This window comes from Aquarana catesbeiana, linkage group LG05 (assembly GCF_042186555.1).
Source record: "Aquarana catesbeiana isolate 2022-GZ linkage group LG05, ASM4218655v1, whole genome shotgun sequence".
NCBI classification, from domain to species: Eukaryota; Metazoa; Chordata; class Amphibia; order Anura; family Ranidae; genus Aquarana; species Aquarana catesbeiana.
In genome coordinates this window covers 221,783,437-221,798,181 of record NC_133328.1, presented here as the reverse complement: position 1 = coordinate 221,798,181, position 14,745 = coordinate 221,783,437, and the positions used below count along the sequence as shown (strand labels likewise).

The following is a 14,745-nucleotide window of genomic DNA, read 5'->3' as shown; positions in this document are numbered from 1 at the left end:
AAGTGTAATAGGTGGTTGAGAAATGAGATGTGCAATTTATGCTCGTAGATCGCCTGATGGTGCGACTTCAATGTTGGGCCTTTGTATGTGACCAGGCTGTGTAAAAGTCCCGCACATGTGGTATCGCCATACTCAGGAGGAGTAGCAGAATGTATTTTGGGGTGTCATTTTTGCTATGTATTTGCTATGTGTTGGAAATATCTTATAAATGGACAACTTTGTGTAAAAAAAATGCGTTTTCATTTTTTTCCCACATTTTCCAAAAACATCTGGTAAAAAAATAACCATTCAAAAGACTCATTATGCCTCATAGATTATACATTGGGGTGTTTGCTTTCCAAAATGGGGTCATTTTGTGGGCAATTCCTTTGTCCTGGTGCTCCAGGGCCTTCAAAAGTGTAATAGGTGGTTGAGAAATGAGATGTGCAATTTATGCTCGTAGATCGCCTGATGGTGCGACTTCAATGTTGGGCCTTTGTATGTGGCCAGGCTGTGTAAAAGTCCCACACATGTGGTATCGCCATGCTCAGGAGGAGTAGCAGAATGTATTTTGGGGTGTCATTTTTGCTATGTATTTGCTATGTGTTGGAAATATCTTATAAATGGACAACTTTGTGTAAAAAAAATGCGTTTTCATTTTTTTTCCACATTTTCCAAAAACATCTGGTAAAAAAATAACCGTTCAAAAGACTCATTATGCCTCATAGAATATACATTGGGGTGTTTGCTTTCCAAAATGGGGTCATTTTGTGGGCAATTCCTTTGTCCTGGTGCTCCAGGGCCTTCAAAAGTGTAATAGGTGGTTGAGAAATGAGATGTGCAATTTATGCTCGTAGATCGCCTGATGGTGCGACTTCAATGTTGGGCCTTTGTATGTGGCCAGGCTGTGTAAAAGTCCCACACATGTGGTATCGCCATACTCAGGAGGAGTAGCAGAATGTATTTTGGGGTGTCATTTTTGCTATGTATTTGCTATGTGTTGGAAATATCTTATAAATGGACAACTTTGTGTAAAAAAAATGCGTTTTCATTTTTTTTCCACATTTTCCAAAAACATCTGGTAAAAAAATAACCGTTCAAAAGACTCATTATGCCTCATAGATTATACATTGGGGTATTTGCTTTCCAAAATGGGGTCATTTTGTGGGCAATTCCTTTGTCCTGGTGCTCCAGGGCCTTCAAAAGTGTAATAGGTGGTTGAGAAATGAGATGTGCAATTTATGCTCGTAGATCGCCTGATGGTGCGACTTCAATGTTGGGCCTTTGTATGTGGCCAGGCTGTGTAAAAGTCCCACACATGTGGTATTGCCATACTCAGGAGGAGTAGCAGAATGTATTTTGGGGTGTCATTTTTGCTATGTATTTGCTATGTGTTGGAAATATCTTATAAATGGACAACTTTGTGTAAAAAAAATGCGTTTTCATTTTTTATCCACATTTTCCAAAAACATCTGGTAAAAAAATAACCGTTCAAAAGACTCATTATGCCTCATAGATTATACATTGGGGTGTTTGCTTTCCAAAATGGGATCATTTTGTGGGCAATTCCTTTGTCCTGGTGCTCCAGGGCCTTCAAAAGTGTAATAGGTGGTTGAGAAATGAGATGTGCAATTTATGCTCGTAGATCACCTGATGGTGCGACTTCAATGTTGGGCCTTTGTATGTGGCCAGGCTGTGTAAAAGTCCCACACATGTGGTATCGCCAAACTCAGGAGGAGTAGCAGAATGTATTTTGGGGTGTCATTTTTGCTATGTATTTGCTATGTGTTGGAAATATCTTATAAATGGACAACTTTGTGTAAAAAAAATGCGTTTTCATTTTTTTTCCACATTTTCCAAAAACATCTGGTAAAAAAATAACCGTTCAAAAGACTCATTATGCCTCATAGATTATACATTGGGGTGTTTGCTTTCCAAAATGGGGTCATTTTGTGGGCAATTCCTTTGTCCTGGTGCTCCAGGGCCTTCAAAATTGTAATAGGTGGTTGAGAAATGAGATGTGCAATTTATGCTCGTAGATAGCCTGATGGTGTGACTTCAATGTTGGGCCTTTGTATGTGGCCAGGCTGTGTAAAAGTCCCACACATGTGGTATCCCCATACTCGGTAAGAGTAGCAGAATGTATTTTGGGGTGTAATTTGTTGTATGCATATGCTCTGTGAGAGAAATAACCAGTTAATATGAAAATTTTGAAAAAAAAAAAAATCTTCCTTTTGCAAAGAATTGTGGGAAAAAATTACACCTTAAAAAAACTCACCATGCTACTTACTTAATACCTTGGAATGTCTACTTTCTAAAAAGGGGTCATTTGGGGGGTATTTGTACTTTTCTGACTTGTTAGTACCTCAAGAAATGAGATTCACCTGATGTACTGAAGGCCTGATCAGATGTTTTCAATTTTCAGTGATTGGCACCATAGTTTGTAGACTCTATAACTTTCACAAAGACCAAATAATATACACTAATTTGGGTTATTTTTACCAAAGATATATAGCAGTATAAATTGTGGCCAAAATTTATGAAGAAAAATTACTAATTTGCTAAATTTTATGACAAAAACAAAGAAAAAGGCAATTTTTCACAAAATTTACGGTCTTTTTTTATTTATAGCACAAAAAATAAAAAACCCATTAGTGATTAAATACCACCAAAAGAAAGCTCTATTTGTGTGAAAAAAAGGACACAAATTTCATTTGGGTACAGTGTTGCATGACTGAGTAATAGTCATTCAAAGTGTGAGAGCACCGAAAGCTGAAAATTGGTCTGGGCAGGAAGGGGGTTTAAGTGCCCTGTATTGAGGTGGTTAAAAAAATGTATTTCCAACTGTTTTTTATTTACATATCTGAATGCAGCTGCATTGTTTTCAACAAATGGATCTATTTACTGATCATTACTGAGGACCTTTTTTTCCTTGCCCTAATGATCAGTAATTATTATTTTTTTCAATATGTTTTATTTTATCATACAGAGAGAGGTACAAGTACAAATAAATTGTACAGGTAGATGCCCAAAGCTGAGCTACCAGCATGTCAACAAAATATCAATCATATCAAAAGTAATACAAAAAGAAAGAAAGAAAGAAAGAAAGAAAGAAAGAAAGAAAGAAAGAAAGAAAGAAAGAAAGAAAGAAAGAAAGAAAGAAAGAAAGAAAGAAAGAAAGAAAGAAAGAAAGAAAGAAAGAAAGAAAGGAACTGGGGGCAGAGGAGGGGCAAAAGGGACGCAGAGGGTGTCCGGTCCAATAAAAGGCTTCCTATGTGGCTCGCCAAGGAAACCATTGGGTGTCAGTATGTGAGCTTTGGGATCCAAATTATGAGAAATTTGGCACAGGTGTTGGTAAGAATACAAGTCAGTCGTTCATTAATAAAAATGCCATCTAGGCGAGATTCATCTTCTGAGAAATGGGTAAATTGCCTCTTCCATGCATTAGCAATTGTGAGTAGGGATGGCCGAACGGTTCGGCCTGAGCATAAGTTCGGGCCGAACTTTGGTTGTTCAGGTGTTCTGCAGAACACCGAACAATATGTGGTGTTCAGGGCAAACTCGAAAGTCACCAGAACACTATTAAAGTCTATGGGACATTAACATGAAAAATCAAAAGTGTTCATTTTAAAGGCTTATATGCAAGTTATTGTCATAAAAAGTGTTTGGGGAACCGGGTCCTGCCCCAGGAGACATGTATCAATGCAAAAAAAGTTTTTTCAGTTCATCGGCTTTTCATTTGGTTCAAACCTTTTCTACTATGTGCATCATTGTTATGTATTGTCAGACTCAATATGCCAATTAAATATATTTTTTAATTATCTCACCCAGGGGAGGGCTGGCAGCCTTAGGCCTGGGGGACAAGTCCAGTCAAGTGGTTCACTGAACCACCGAATCAGCTCACAATCCATCTACACCACATTCCCCGCACAGAGAGAGAGACTGCTCCATATTGCCCCAGAGAGAGAGAGACCATTTGACATTGCCTGCACAGAGAGAGAGAGAGAGAGAGAGAGAGAGACCGCTTGACACTGCCTGCACAGAGAGAGAGAGACTGCTTGACACTGCCTGCACAGAGAGCGAGACCGCTTGACACTGCCTGCACAGAGAGAGAGACCGCTTGACACTGCCTGCACAGAGAGAGAGACCACTTGACACTGCCTGCACAGAGAGAGAGAGAGACCACTTGACACTGCCTGCACAGAGAGAGACCGCTTGACACTGCCTGCACAGAGAGAGAGAGACCACTTGACACTGCCTGCACAGAGAGAGACCGCTTGACACTGCCTGCACAGAGAGAAAGAGAGACCACTTGACACTGCCTGCACAGAGAGAGAGAGAGACCGCTTGACACTGCCTGCATAGAGAGAGACCGCTTGACACTGCCTGCATAGAGAGAGACCGCTTGACACTGCCTGCACAGAGAGAGAGACCGCTTGACACTGCCTGCACAGAGAGAGAGAGACCGCTTGACACTAACCTGCACAGAGAGAGAGAGAGACCGCTTGACACTGCCTGCAGAGAGAGAGAGAGACCACTTGACACTGCCTGCACAGAGAGAGAGAGACCGCTTGACACTGCCTGCATAGAGAGAGAGAGAGACCGCTTGACACTGCCTGCACAGAGAGAGAGAAAGACCGCTTGACACTGCCTGCACAGAGAGAGAGAGACTGCTTGACACTGCCTGCACAGAGAGCGAGACCGCTTGACACTGCCTGCACAGAGAGAGAGACCGCTTGACACTGCCTGCACAGAGAGAGAGAGACCACTTGACACTGCCTGCACAGAGAGAGAGAGACCACTTGACACTGCCTGCACAGAGAGAGAGAGACCACTTGACACTGCCTGCACAGAGAGAGACCGCTTGACACTGCATGCACAGAGAGAGAGAGACCACTTGACACTGCCTGCACAGAGAGAGAGAGACCACTTGACACTGCCTGCACAGAGAGAGAGAGACCACTTGACACTGCCTGCACAGAGAGAGACCGCTTGACACTGCCTGCACAGAGAGAGAGAGACCACTTGACACTGCCTGCACAGAGAGAGAGAGACCACTTGACACTGCCTGCACAGAGAGAGACCGCTTGACACTGCCTGCACAGAGAGAGAGAGACCACTTGACACTGCCTGCACAGAGAGAGAGAGACCACTTGACACTGCCTGCACAGAGAGAGACCGCTTGACACTGCCTGCACAGAGAGAGAGAGAGACCACTTGACACTGCCTGCACAGAGAGAGAGAGACCGCTTGACACTGCCTGCATAGAGAGAGACCGCTTGACACTGCCTGCACAGAGAGAGAGACCGCTTGACACTGCCTGCACAGAGAGAGAGAGACCACTTGACACTAACCTGCACAGAGAGAGAGAGAGACCGCTTGACACTGCCTGCAGAGAGAGAGAGAGACCACTTGACACTGCCTGCACAGAGAGAGAGAGACCGCTTGACACTGCCTGCATAGAGAGAGAGAGAGACCGCTTGACACTGCCTGCACAGAGAGAGAGAGAGACCGCTTGACACTGCCTGCACAGAGAGAGAGAAAGAGAGTGCTCCACATTGCCTGCAGTGCGAAGGAGTCACTCTCTGTGGGGGCAGTGCGAAGCGGTCACTCTCTGTGGGGGTGAAAGTTTCCCAGCCATCAGACTACAGTGATCACTGCTGGCAGCTATAGCAGCCAGCAGTGATCACCAAAAAAAAAAAAAAAAGACACGCTGGCTGTACTGAAGTCAGTTGATAGATTGAATTCTGTACAACCAGTCTGTACATAGATAGATCGAAATTCTGCTCACCAGTCTCTGGGTTTAATAATATCCTCAAATCCTCTGAAAGGGGTGCTCCACTTAGGTGTAGAAACTCACTTCGAACTCCACCTTATTTCCAGAACTCTCATTATGTATTAGATGTGCAAACAATAAAGTGAGAGCACATCGAATACCTACAGAGAGTAATGGATATAAGGTGGAGTTCAAAGTGAACTGTGCCATTACCTGCAGGGACTGGCATTTAGGGGGTTAAAACAGGCAGGGAGGAAATGTGATATCACCTCCTCTGTCTGTCACTTTTCAGAGGAGTGGTAGTGCTGCAAGTGAATACAAACCTTTGGGCTCACACTGGTGTACTGGCGGGTTTCTATAGCCACAGTCCCTCAGACTTCTTTTATTTTGCACGTTTTTGCTGCATTTTCTGGAAGTGCACCAAAGATGCAGCATGCAGGACGTTTTGTGCACTTTCAGAACATGCAGTAAAAATGTGCAACCTCTATGGGACCAGGGGCAACATGCAGGAAGACTGCCAGTACACAGCACTGCAGACAACCCGCAGCATGCCAGTGTGAGCCCACATCATAACACCTAGGAGGGCAAGGTATTGTGGCTGCTAGGAAAAAAAACTCTTTAGCTGCAGTGAGAGGAAGGGAGGAGGAGAGACGGTCCCAGCCTTCCAGGAGACTCGCTGTATTTGAGCCGACTGCTCAGATTTAACTTTCCCGCCCACACATCCTCTTCACAGACAGCACACAGGCTGCCCGGAGTGTGGGCGGGGAAAGAGAGAGCAGGTCCAGCCTCTGCCAGCCATTCGTGTGGAGGAGGGAGGAGCCTGGCGGGGCTGTGCTGTGCTCTGTAACACAGACTGTCAGCCCTGAGACATCACTGGCTCACAGTACTGGATGGAGATGCCACACTCGGCCAGCTCAAAAACTGCGCATGTGCGGTTCTGAGTTGGTGACTTTATAGAGCATATGAGAGCAGCCTAGGGGGCAATTGCATCTCTGCCCCCCGGCCCAGCCCGCCCCTGATCTCACCCCCACAAATCAATAGCTTCATTTAAAGTCCCACCTTCCTTTTTCTCATATTGAAAATGTTTGTGACAAAGTAATAAAAATGCCATTGAAGAAACAGGACATACAGCCTATTTAAATAGTGCCTCTAATTTTATTCTATGTACCTTGCAACTCCATTAGATGCTGATAGGTCTTCTGAAGCTTCCGTGACCTCAATGAGAAGATAGAAAGGGCAGGAAGTTCCAAATTCTGAATTACACCCATCTGAGAAGAAAGCAATTCATATATAATAATAGGCAATCCTATTCAAATTATGCATAACTTTGATCATTCCAAGATAAATTATTCACAGCAACCCTGATAGACTAACTGTAACCTCCTGGAAGAATTGTGTGCAGGAAACTGCTGTAGTTCTTAGAAAGGGAGGAAGATGGTGGGAGTATTGGATTACTGACAAGTTGCTTCAGTAGTGCCCATGGGCACTGTGAAAGCAATGTTCAATCTAGCTCAAATTAATCAACAGAACATTTCATCAAATTAAAATGAATATAACATCAATAGATTTTTTGACTTCAGCATACAGGCTAACTTTCATAGACAGAATTTGCAGCTCACTGTATGATTAATATCTGTCTATAAAAAGCATTTTTAGGTGGATTTTCTGATTTACCGTAATAGAAATCCTAAAGTAAAATATTTAAAAAACTTTATGGGAAATCAAAATTTAGATGTGGGTCATTGCAAATATGGTGGCGACTCTCATTACCACTTCAGCCCCGGAAGATTTGGCTGCTCAGTGACCAGCACTTTTTGCAATACAGCACTGCGTCACTTTAACTGACAATTACGCGGTCGTGCGACGATGTACCCAAACAAAATTGACGTCCTTTTTTCCCACAAAATGAGCTTTCTTTTGGTGGTATTTGATTATCTCAGCAGTTTTTATTTTTTGCGCTATAAACAAAAAAAGAGCGACAATTTTGAAAAAACACAATATTTTGTACTTTTTGCTATAATAAATATCCCCAAGTAAAAAAAAAAAGTTTAGGTCGATATGTATTCTTCTACATATTTTTGGTAATAGAAATCCTAATAAGCATATATTGATTGGTTTGCGCAAAAGTTATAGCGTCTACAAAGTATGGGATAGATTTATGGCATTTTTATTATATATATATTAATTTATTATTTATTATTATTATTATTTTTTACTAGTAATGGCGGCGATCTGCGATTTTTATCATGACTGCGACATTATGGCGGACACATCGGACACTTTTGGGACGATTGACAATTATACAGCGATCAGTGCTATAAAAATGCACTGATTACTGTATAAATGTCACTGGCAGGGAAAGGGTTAACACTAGGTGGGGGATCAAGGGGTTAACTGTGTTCCCTGACTGTGTGTTCTAACTGTAGGGGGGGAGGGGACTGACTATAGAAGATGACAGATTGTGGTTCCTAGCTATTAGGAACTCACGATCTGCATCTCCTCTGAGAACAGAACAGGGATTTGTGTGTTTACACACACACATCCTTGTCCTGCCTCTTGTGCCTGCGATCGCTCGTGGTCGGTGGTCAGCATGACCACCGGTCACAAACATTGGCACCCCTACAGTGCAGCGGAGCGTGCGTGCCTGCCATCCCGCTTAAAGGAGCCGACGTATATATCTACGACGGCTTGCAGGATCGTGCCGACCTGCCACAGTATAATGACGGTGGCTGGTCGGCAAGTGGTTAAAATGGTTTAACAAAAATATTCTATTCAAGGATGTATCCTTAATTCATAAAAATACCTTCTATTGCTCTCAACCTCCTCCAAATCTCCATTATTTTTTTTTTGCTGCTGTGATCTGACTTCCTGTTAGAGCATGCCTACATTCATTCTCCATGGTTCCAACCGTAGGTAGGAAAGTAGCCACCCTCTCTTGCTCCCTTCCGAGATGGATTATGGACTATGAGATTTATGAGATTTGCAGTATGTATAGAGCAGTGTAAATGACCACAACTAACGTGCACTTCTCAATCACACAAACAAACGTATGGGGAAAAGAACTGCTTTGGAATCTCATTGAGGATTTTTTTTTTAAACTTTACTATTTTTTGCATGTCATTATTATTAATTGTCTAAAGCCTCTTTCAGCCACTTCCAGTCTACATGCACTTTTTCCAGTGTCAGTTTCACATCATTATTTTGGATTAGCTGCCTAGCAGTGACACCTGTGGACAGGGCCTATGCAATCTGTATTGGCATGGAATTTTTTAAGCAACAGGGGCACATGTGACAATGCATTTGCACAACTTGGAGACATTTGTCACCTCATAATGGAAAGTATCTGAAAAATATCCTTCATGGCAGGATCACCAGGAATTCTTTTAGGAAAAGCTGCAAATTTAAAAACATCTTTTGAGTCACATTACTATGGTAACGCTTATATGAAATTTTTAAGATTACGTTTAGATCTACTTTATTGTTACTGTACTTTTACTGCAGTGCATTATACTCTACCTTGTACCATTACTAAAAATATATTTTAACTCATAGCAACTGCTAAGATTTTTTTTTTTCTTTTTTTTTTTCTTTTTAAGCTACTCCTGGAATAGAAAATAATCAGATTTTTTCTTAGCACATTTGTGGAGACTATTTAATACAGTTAGCTGTAAGTATTAACATCTTCCTCTCCTGAAGCATACCTGGTAAAAGATTATCTTTTATTCATAATGTGCGGTTTTACTGTGCCAGATTCTGTCAGGCAGCTGCCACTCTCAAAGCTGAATGGTTAATGTAAAAGTATGCATAAGACAGAGAGTTTTTTTTTGTGAACAAGGTCATTCCAGTTAATCAGAAAATACCAAATGTTCTTCCATTTTGCCTTCTGTCAGATTCTTTTCAGCTCATCATCAAGAAGAGAGCTTTCAATGCAAGATTGCATTTCAAATAACATTGTAACAGATTGTATTGCTACCCAAATGAAACTAGGTTGTTGCTATAGCTGTGTACTGATAGTTAGCTTGACAACTTAAACCATGTTTGCTTGTAGATGTGCATAAATTTAAAGTGCATTTTACATTTTCCACTCTTTAATTCAAAAATGTATTAAATATTATCCATTAGTTGCACTACAGTATGGCTGCTTCTCTTCCGGCAACGCCATCTGCTACAGCGGAGACTTGAGGGAGTGTTAGCGGCTAGCAGAAGTGAGCTGTCGGAAGATCATTTCTGTGCCTTCTGTTTCCTTCTTAATACTTCTGTCTTAGAACTTCCAATTATTAATTAGCACATTTTACAGTGAGTTGAAAGAAAAAAAAACAGAGAAATCAGCTTTTCGATACATATTTTTTAAGTATCAAAAATTTACAGAAATTGAAGTGGAAAAAAAAATCTTCCTTTGGTGACTTTCAGTTAGTCAAGATTTCTTAAAGGGTCATGAGGCGAAACACTTATGTAAGAAGATTCCACTGAAAGCAGTTATTCCCTGCACACAAGTACTGTGATTTAGCAAATAGGATTAGCCTATTGCCCTGGTACTAGTGTGTTCAATGAGAATTAGGAAATTGTTGTTTCCATTAGAGTCTTCTCACATAGACATGTTTTGTTTTATAGATTCATTTAAATGTTAGGTTTCAAATTAACTGAGAATGCATCCTGAGTTTGCAGGCTTTAAAGTATATGTAGACCTGATCAATAAAATCCTATGTTGTCCCTGCAATTTTAATAAGAATTTTTTAATATTTTCAAATCTGTACCTTTCATCAGAATAATATCTGGTCTTTCTGCCATCAAGGTCCTTGTATTAGCACGATATTTTGACAATGATATGTCCCGGGGGTGATTTGGTGGTTAAAGATAGGCCTTCTGTCATGTTTTTTTATTACTGTCTATGTCCTTACTAGGAAGATTCCCCCTTCTATTTGTACTGATTACCACTGATCACCTGTCTTGTACACTAAACTAAATATATACAGTATATATGAATCCTGCACTACACCAATATATGACAATAAATGAAAATAGCTCAAAAACATGTAGTGATTAATCTGAAGGAAAGAGATGCTAAACACCAATATGTGTAATCGCTTCACATAAATCATAAAATGAACCAAAGAATATGGTGCAGCGCTCCCTTTAAGCAATATATGACAAACTTATGACTAAACTATGACTAAAAATTATATACCGGTAAATAATACTGTGTCATGGGTTGAAACTACATACAGCAAGTGACTAGTGAATCAGTTTGGGACTTTCTTTCTTTGAATATTAAAAGATCATTCATCAAAAAACTTTCAAAATAAAATAGTCCAAAATGTATTTTTTATTTTTTTATAAAAGTGGAAAACACTGTGTTTCTTTAGGAGCTATCTGCCATGCCTTCTACAGTCTTCATATGTTTGTGAAACTCTACCACTGTACCCCAACAGATGTACTCTCACCTTTTGAGATGGACCCTACTACTCATGTAAATAGAAGTTCAAGCTGTGCTTTTTTGATAGAAGTAATGCACCCTTTGGACAGTCTGCAGACTGTTCAGCAATCGCTTAGACAAGAGTTACAATGTCTCCCACTTGTCTCTGTACATGACTCCAATGAAGGCCCATCCTTAGATAAAGAGAAAACGGCATAGTGTAAAACCATTAAAAAAAAAAACATTAAATAAAGTTAAAAATATGATAGGAGATCAAGGGCATAAAATAACACAGACTTGAGAAAGCAAGATGGCGCCCTGGGTATATTTGGCATGATGACGTCACATAGGCTCATCCCACCTAATGCGTTACATCCCTCTGAACTTCCTCAAAGAACATAGTATCTTTCTTCTTCCTCGTTCTCATTGCTGGCACTTCCCAGTACTCTCTACTAATCTTACACCTCAGTTCCTCTAATTCCTCCTTTTTGTATCCCTTGTCAACAAATCTATTGTTCTGTAACTCTGGCCCAGAGGAATCTCCCAATGATCCCTCCAAAAAAAGTTTTGTGTATTGTATCTTCACTCAGCTCCATTCCCCCTATGTTCCATGAGCGGATGGAATCTGTTATGGTTAGACACATTGTACACTGCAGATTACAACCCTGGTCTGAAATTATAAGGAGCCTCCATTTGGGGTTCTGTTCGCAAGTCCCCTAATTGTCCCAACATTCTCACCTTCAACGTTCCTAGTGGTATTATCCTTGCCAGGAGAAGTCCTAGCAAAAGAAAAATCTGCTGATGTACATGGCTCCACTTTAATGTCCTTTTATATATATTTTCTACTTTATAATCCCCTACATCGCTTATATACTTATGCTTCTTTTTCTTCACCTCCATGTTCTTTTTTTATCAATTTCTCTTTCAATTGCTCAGCTAATTCACTATATTCCCCAGTCTCCTTATATGAATTTTCTTTCACCCTTTCCAACTTCTTCTTCTTCCTTTTTAACATAAACTCCAGTAATCTTTTGTCACAGGAATTAAAAAAGTTCTTCCACTGAGGGAATCTTCATCATCCAATCTCTCATTGGGAGCCACGTTCCATCTCAGGCGCTTAGGTGTGATGTTCTCCAACAGATACCTTTTAAATGCTGCTATATCCCACCTTAAATGAATCTGTTTCTTCATGATGTATCTCAACTTCTTAAACATCTCCTCCATATAATTATTTGATCAGGGATGGGTTACATTAAACACTTCCAGTTAACCTGTCTGCTCTTTACAAAGTCAAAGACTTTTTCAAACACAAACTCAGCCACTAAGGTGTAAAGAAGTCCCCCTTCGGATCTTCAGAAAATAATTCAAATGTTCAACAGAACTTGAGTGCTCCCAATGTCGGCCCCAGCAGCTGAACAAAACACCAACACCCCCTGGCATATCAAAGACAATAAAAGTCTAAATGTCAAGCGCCTCAGGAATACGTTAACTGTCAGAGGTGAGTACTCTCCTTTCACTCAGTTCCCTAGACTCTTACTGGATTTTCTGACCAACATCTATCAAAAAGGGTCTAATAAGGCTATGCTGTTGGTGTTAATACAGCTACTGGACTTGTCACAGACACTCAGTAAGAGTGCAGACTATGCCTGCCCATTACGCTACCATCTATTCATAGAAGCTGCAATGAAAGGTATGCTTCTTCCATTCATAGATCACTTTTTATTGATGGAAGCTATAGTACAGCTTGTATTATCGGAAGAGGGAGTGGAAAGAGTGGGCATAGTGGGCACTCTTGATGACTGCTTGTGACAGGTCCAGCTGACCTTATTCACCCCCAAAGAGTCGGACGATTGTGGCTGTGGGGGTATGGTGTGCATAGGACTTTATGCTGCTGGCTGCTCTTATAATTCAAATCCAATAGACACATTGAACGCAAGTACTGTCACTTGTATTGATAAAAAAAATAAGAATAAAAAATAACTACACTTTGGTTTAATGTTCCTGCTCCTTGCTGCATTTTCTGCAACTTCTGTGGCAATTACACATTTCTCCAACACCTGTATGTGGTGGGAACACATGGTCACACCAAATTCTGACCGTAAAGAACATGGTGACATACAACACGCACGACGGCACTAGAAAAAGGAAGTTCAATAGCCAGTGCACCACCCTTTGGGCTCCTTCTGCTAATCTCGTGTTAGTAGAGGTTTGGTGAGAGACGATTTGCGCTTTTCAGCCTCGTGCTTTTCAGTCCGTTACTGTGGTTCAATTTGTGCTTGTGGGTTTGTATCTGGTCTTCAGTGCACGTAGTCAGTTCGTATCTGTTTTTCAGTGCGTTCTTGTCCACTCGTTTCTGATTTTCAGCTCGCTCTTCACAGGCCTTGCTGTTCTTCAGTGTGTTCTGTTAGTTCGTTCTGACCAGCCGACTGTTTTGAAGCCATGTTGCGGGTACGTGCTCGTCGTAGAGTTCGTGCTATGCGGGGGCTTGGTGTTAGGGTTCTAGTTTTGAGCCAAGCCCAGTCCATGAACAGGGTGGGAAGGAGTTCGTGGACCAAGAATTGGTTACTCCAGCGTGACCAATTCTCTCATATGCCTTTGCTGCGGGAGATCCAGGAGAATAATCCTGATGATTTCAGGAATTTTCTCAGGATGACGGACCCCGTTTTTCACTGTCAGTTGACTTTGCTGTCCCCTTATATTATGAAGCAGGACACCTGCATGCAGCAAGCCTTCACTCCGGAGCAGAGGCTAGTCGCCATTTTGCGGTACTTGGCGACGGGGAGAAGTCTCCAGGACCTCAAGTTCTCTACAGGCATCTCTCTCCAGGCTCTGGGGATCATTATCTCAGAGACCTGTTCTGCCATCATACAGGTCCTGCAGAAGGACTATATTAGGGTAAGTTTTCTCCTTTAACATCACAATATCATTCTATGTATTTAATGTATGCTAATGTATTGTATTTATTTCATCATTCCATAATTACCATTATTGGAATATGCTGTGAATCTCCCCTTTGGCCTCATGCATGCTGTAAGCTTTTAATGCTCCTTTTTTTTGGCCTACATGCATATTTGCCTTCACTAACCTCCCCAGCATGCTATCCTGGGCCCATACACACCTAGCCTAGTCACTTAACAATGTATTTTGTCATAGTAGTGCTTTACCCTAAACACCCCCTAAAATGTGTCCAAATGTTATTTTTGTCCTTAAATTCAGGCAGAGTGCAAGAGGCTTTTTTTTTTGGCTCCCAAACTCATTTAGAACCCCCCTAAACTTTTTCCAATGGGCCATCAGAGGGAGTGAGGAATCTGATAAGTCGACCTTATCTTTTTGTCTTTACTCCTTAAAATAAATGTTATATTGATGTTGGCCAAGAATGTTTGTGTCTAATCTGCTTGCTATGCTGTGTGCAAAAGTACTAATTTGTTTTTTCTGGTTTGACTCCACAGTTTCCTTCAACGCCACAGGAATGGCAGACTGTGGCCTCCCAGTTTGCCGAGTGTTGGGACTTTCCCAACTGTGGAGGGGCAATCGATGGGAAACACATCCACATCATCCCACCATCCCATTCGGGGTC

General features: G+C 41.3%; 1 long non-coding RNA gene across 1 annotated transcript in view; it reads right to left on the bottom strand.

Moving 5' to 3' along the window:
• LOC141145854 (uncharacterized) overlaps positions 1-11,359 on the bottom strand; it is an 80,322-nt gene extending 68,963 nt beyond the window's left edge. Inside the window, exons 1-2 of the long non-coding RNA XR_012244674.1 lie at positions 11,197-11,359; positions 6,924-7,023 (exon numbers count right to left, since the gene is read on the bottom strand). This is a non-coding gene — a long non-coding RNA (uncharacterized lncRNA). The remainder of the gene's footprint in view (positions 1-6,923; positions 7,024-11,196) is intronic.
• Positions 11,360-14,745: the final 3,386 nt, after the last annotated feature.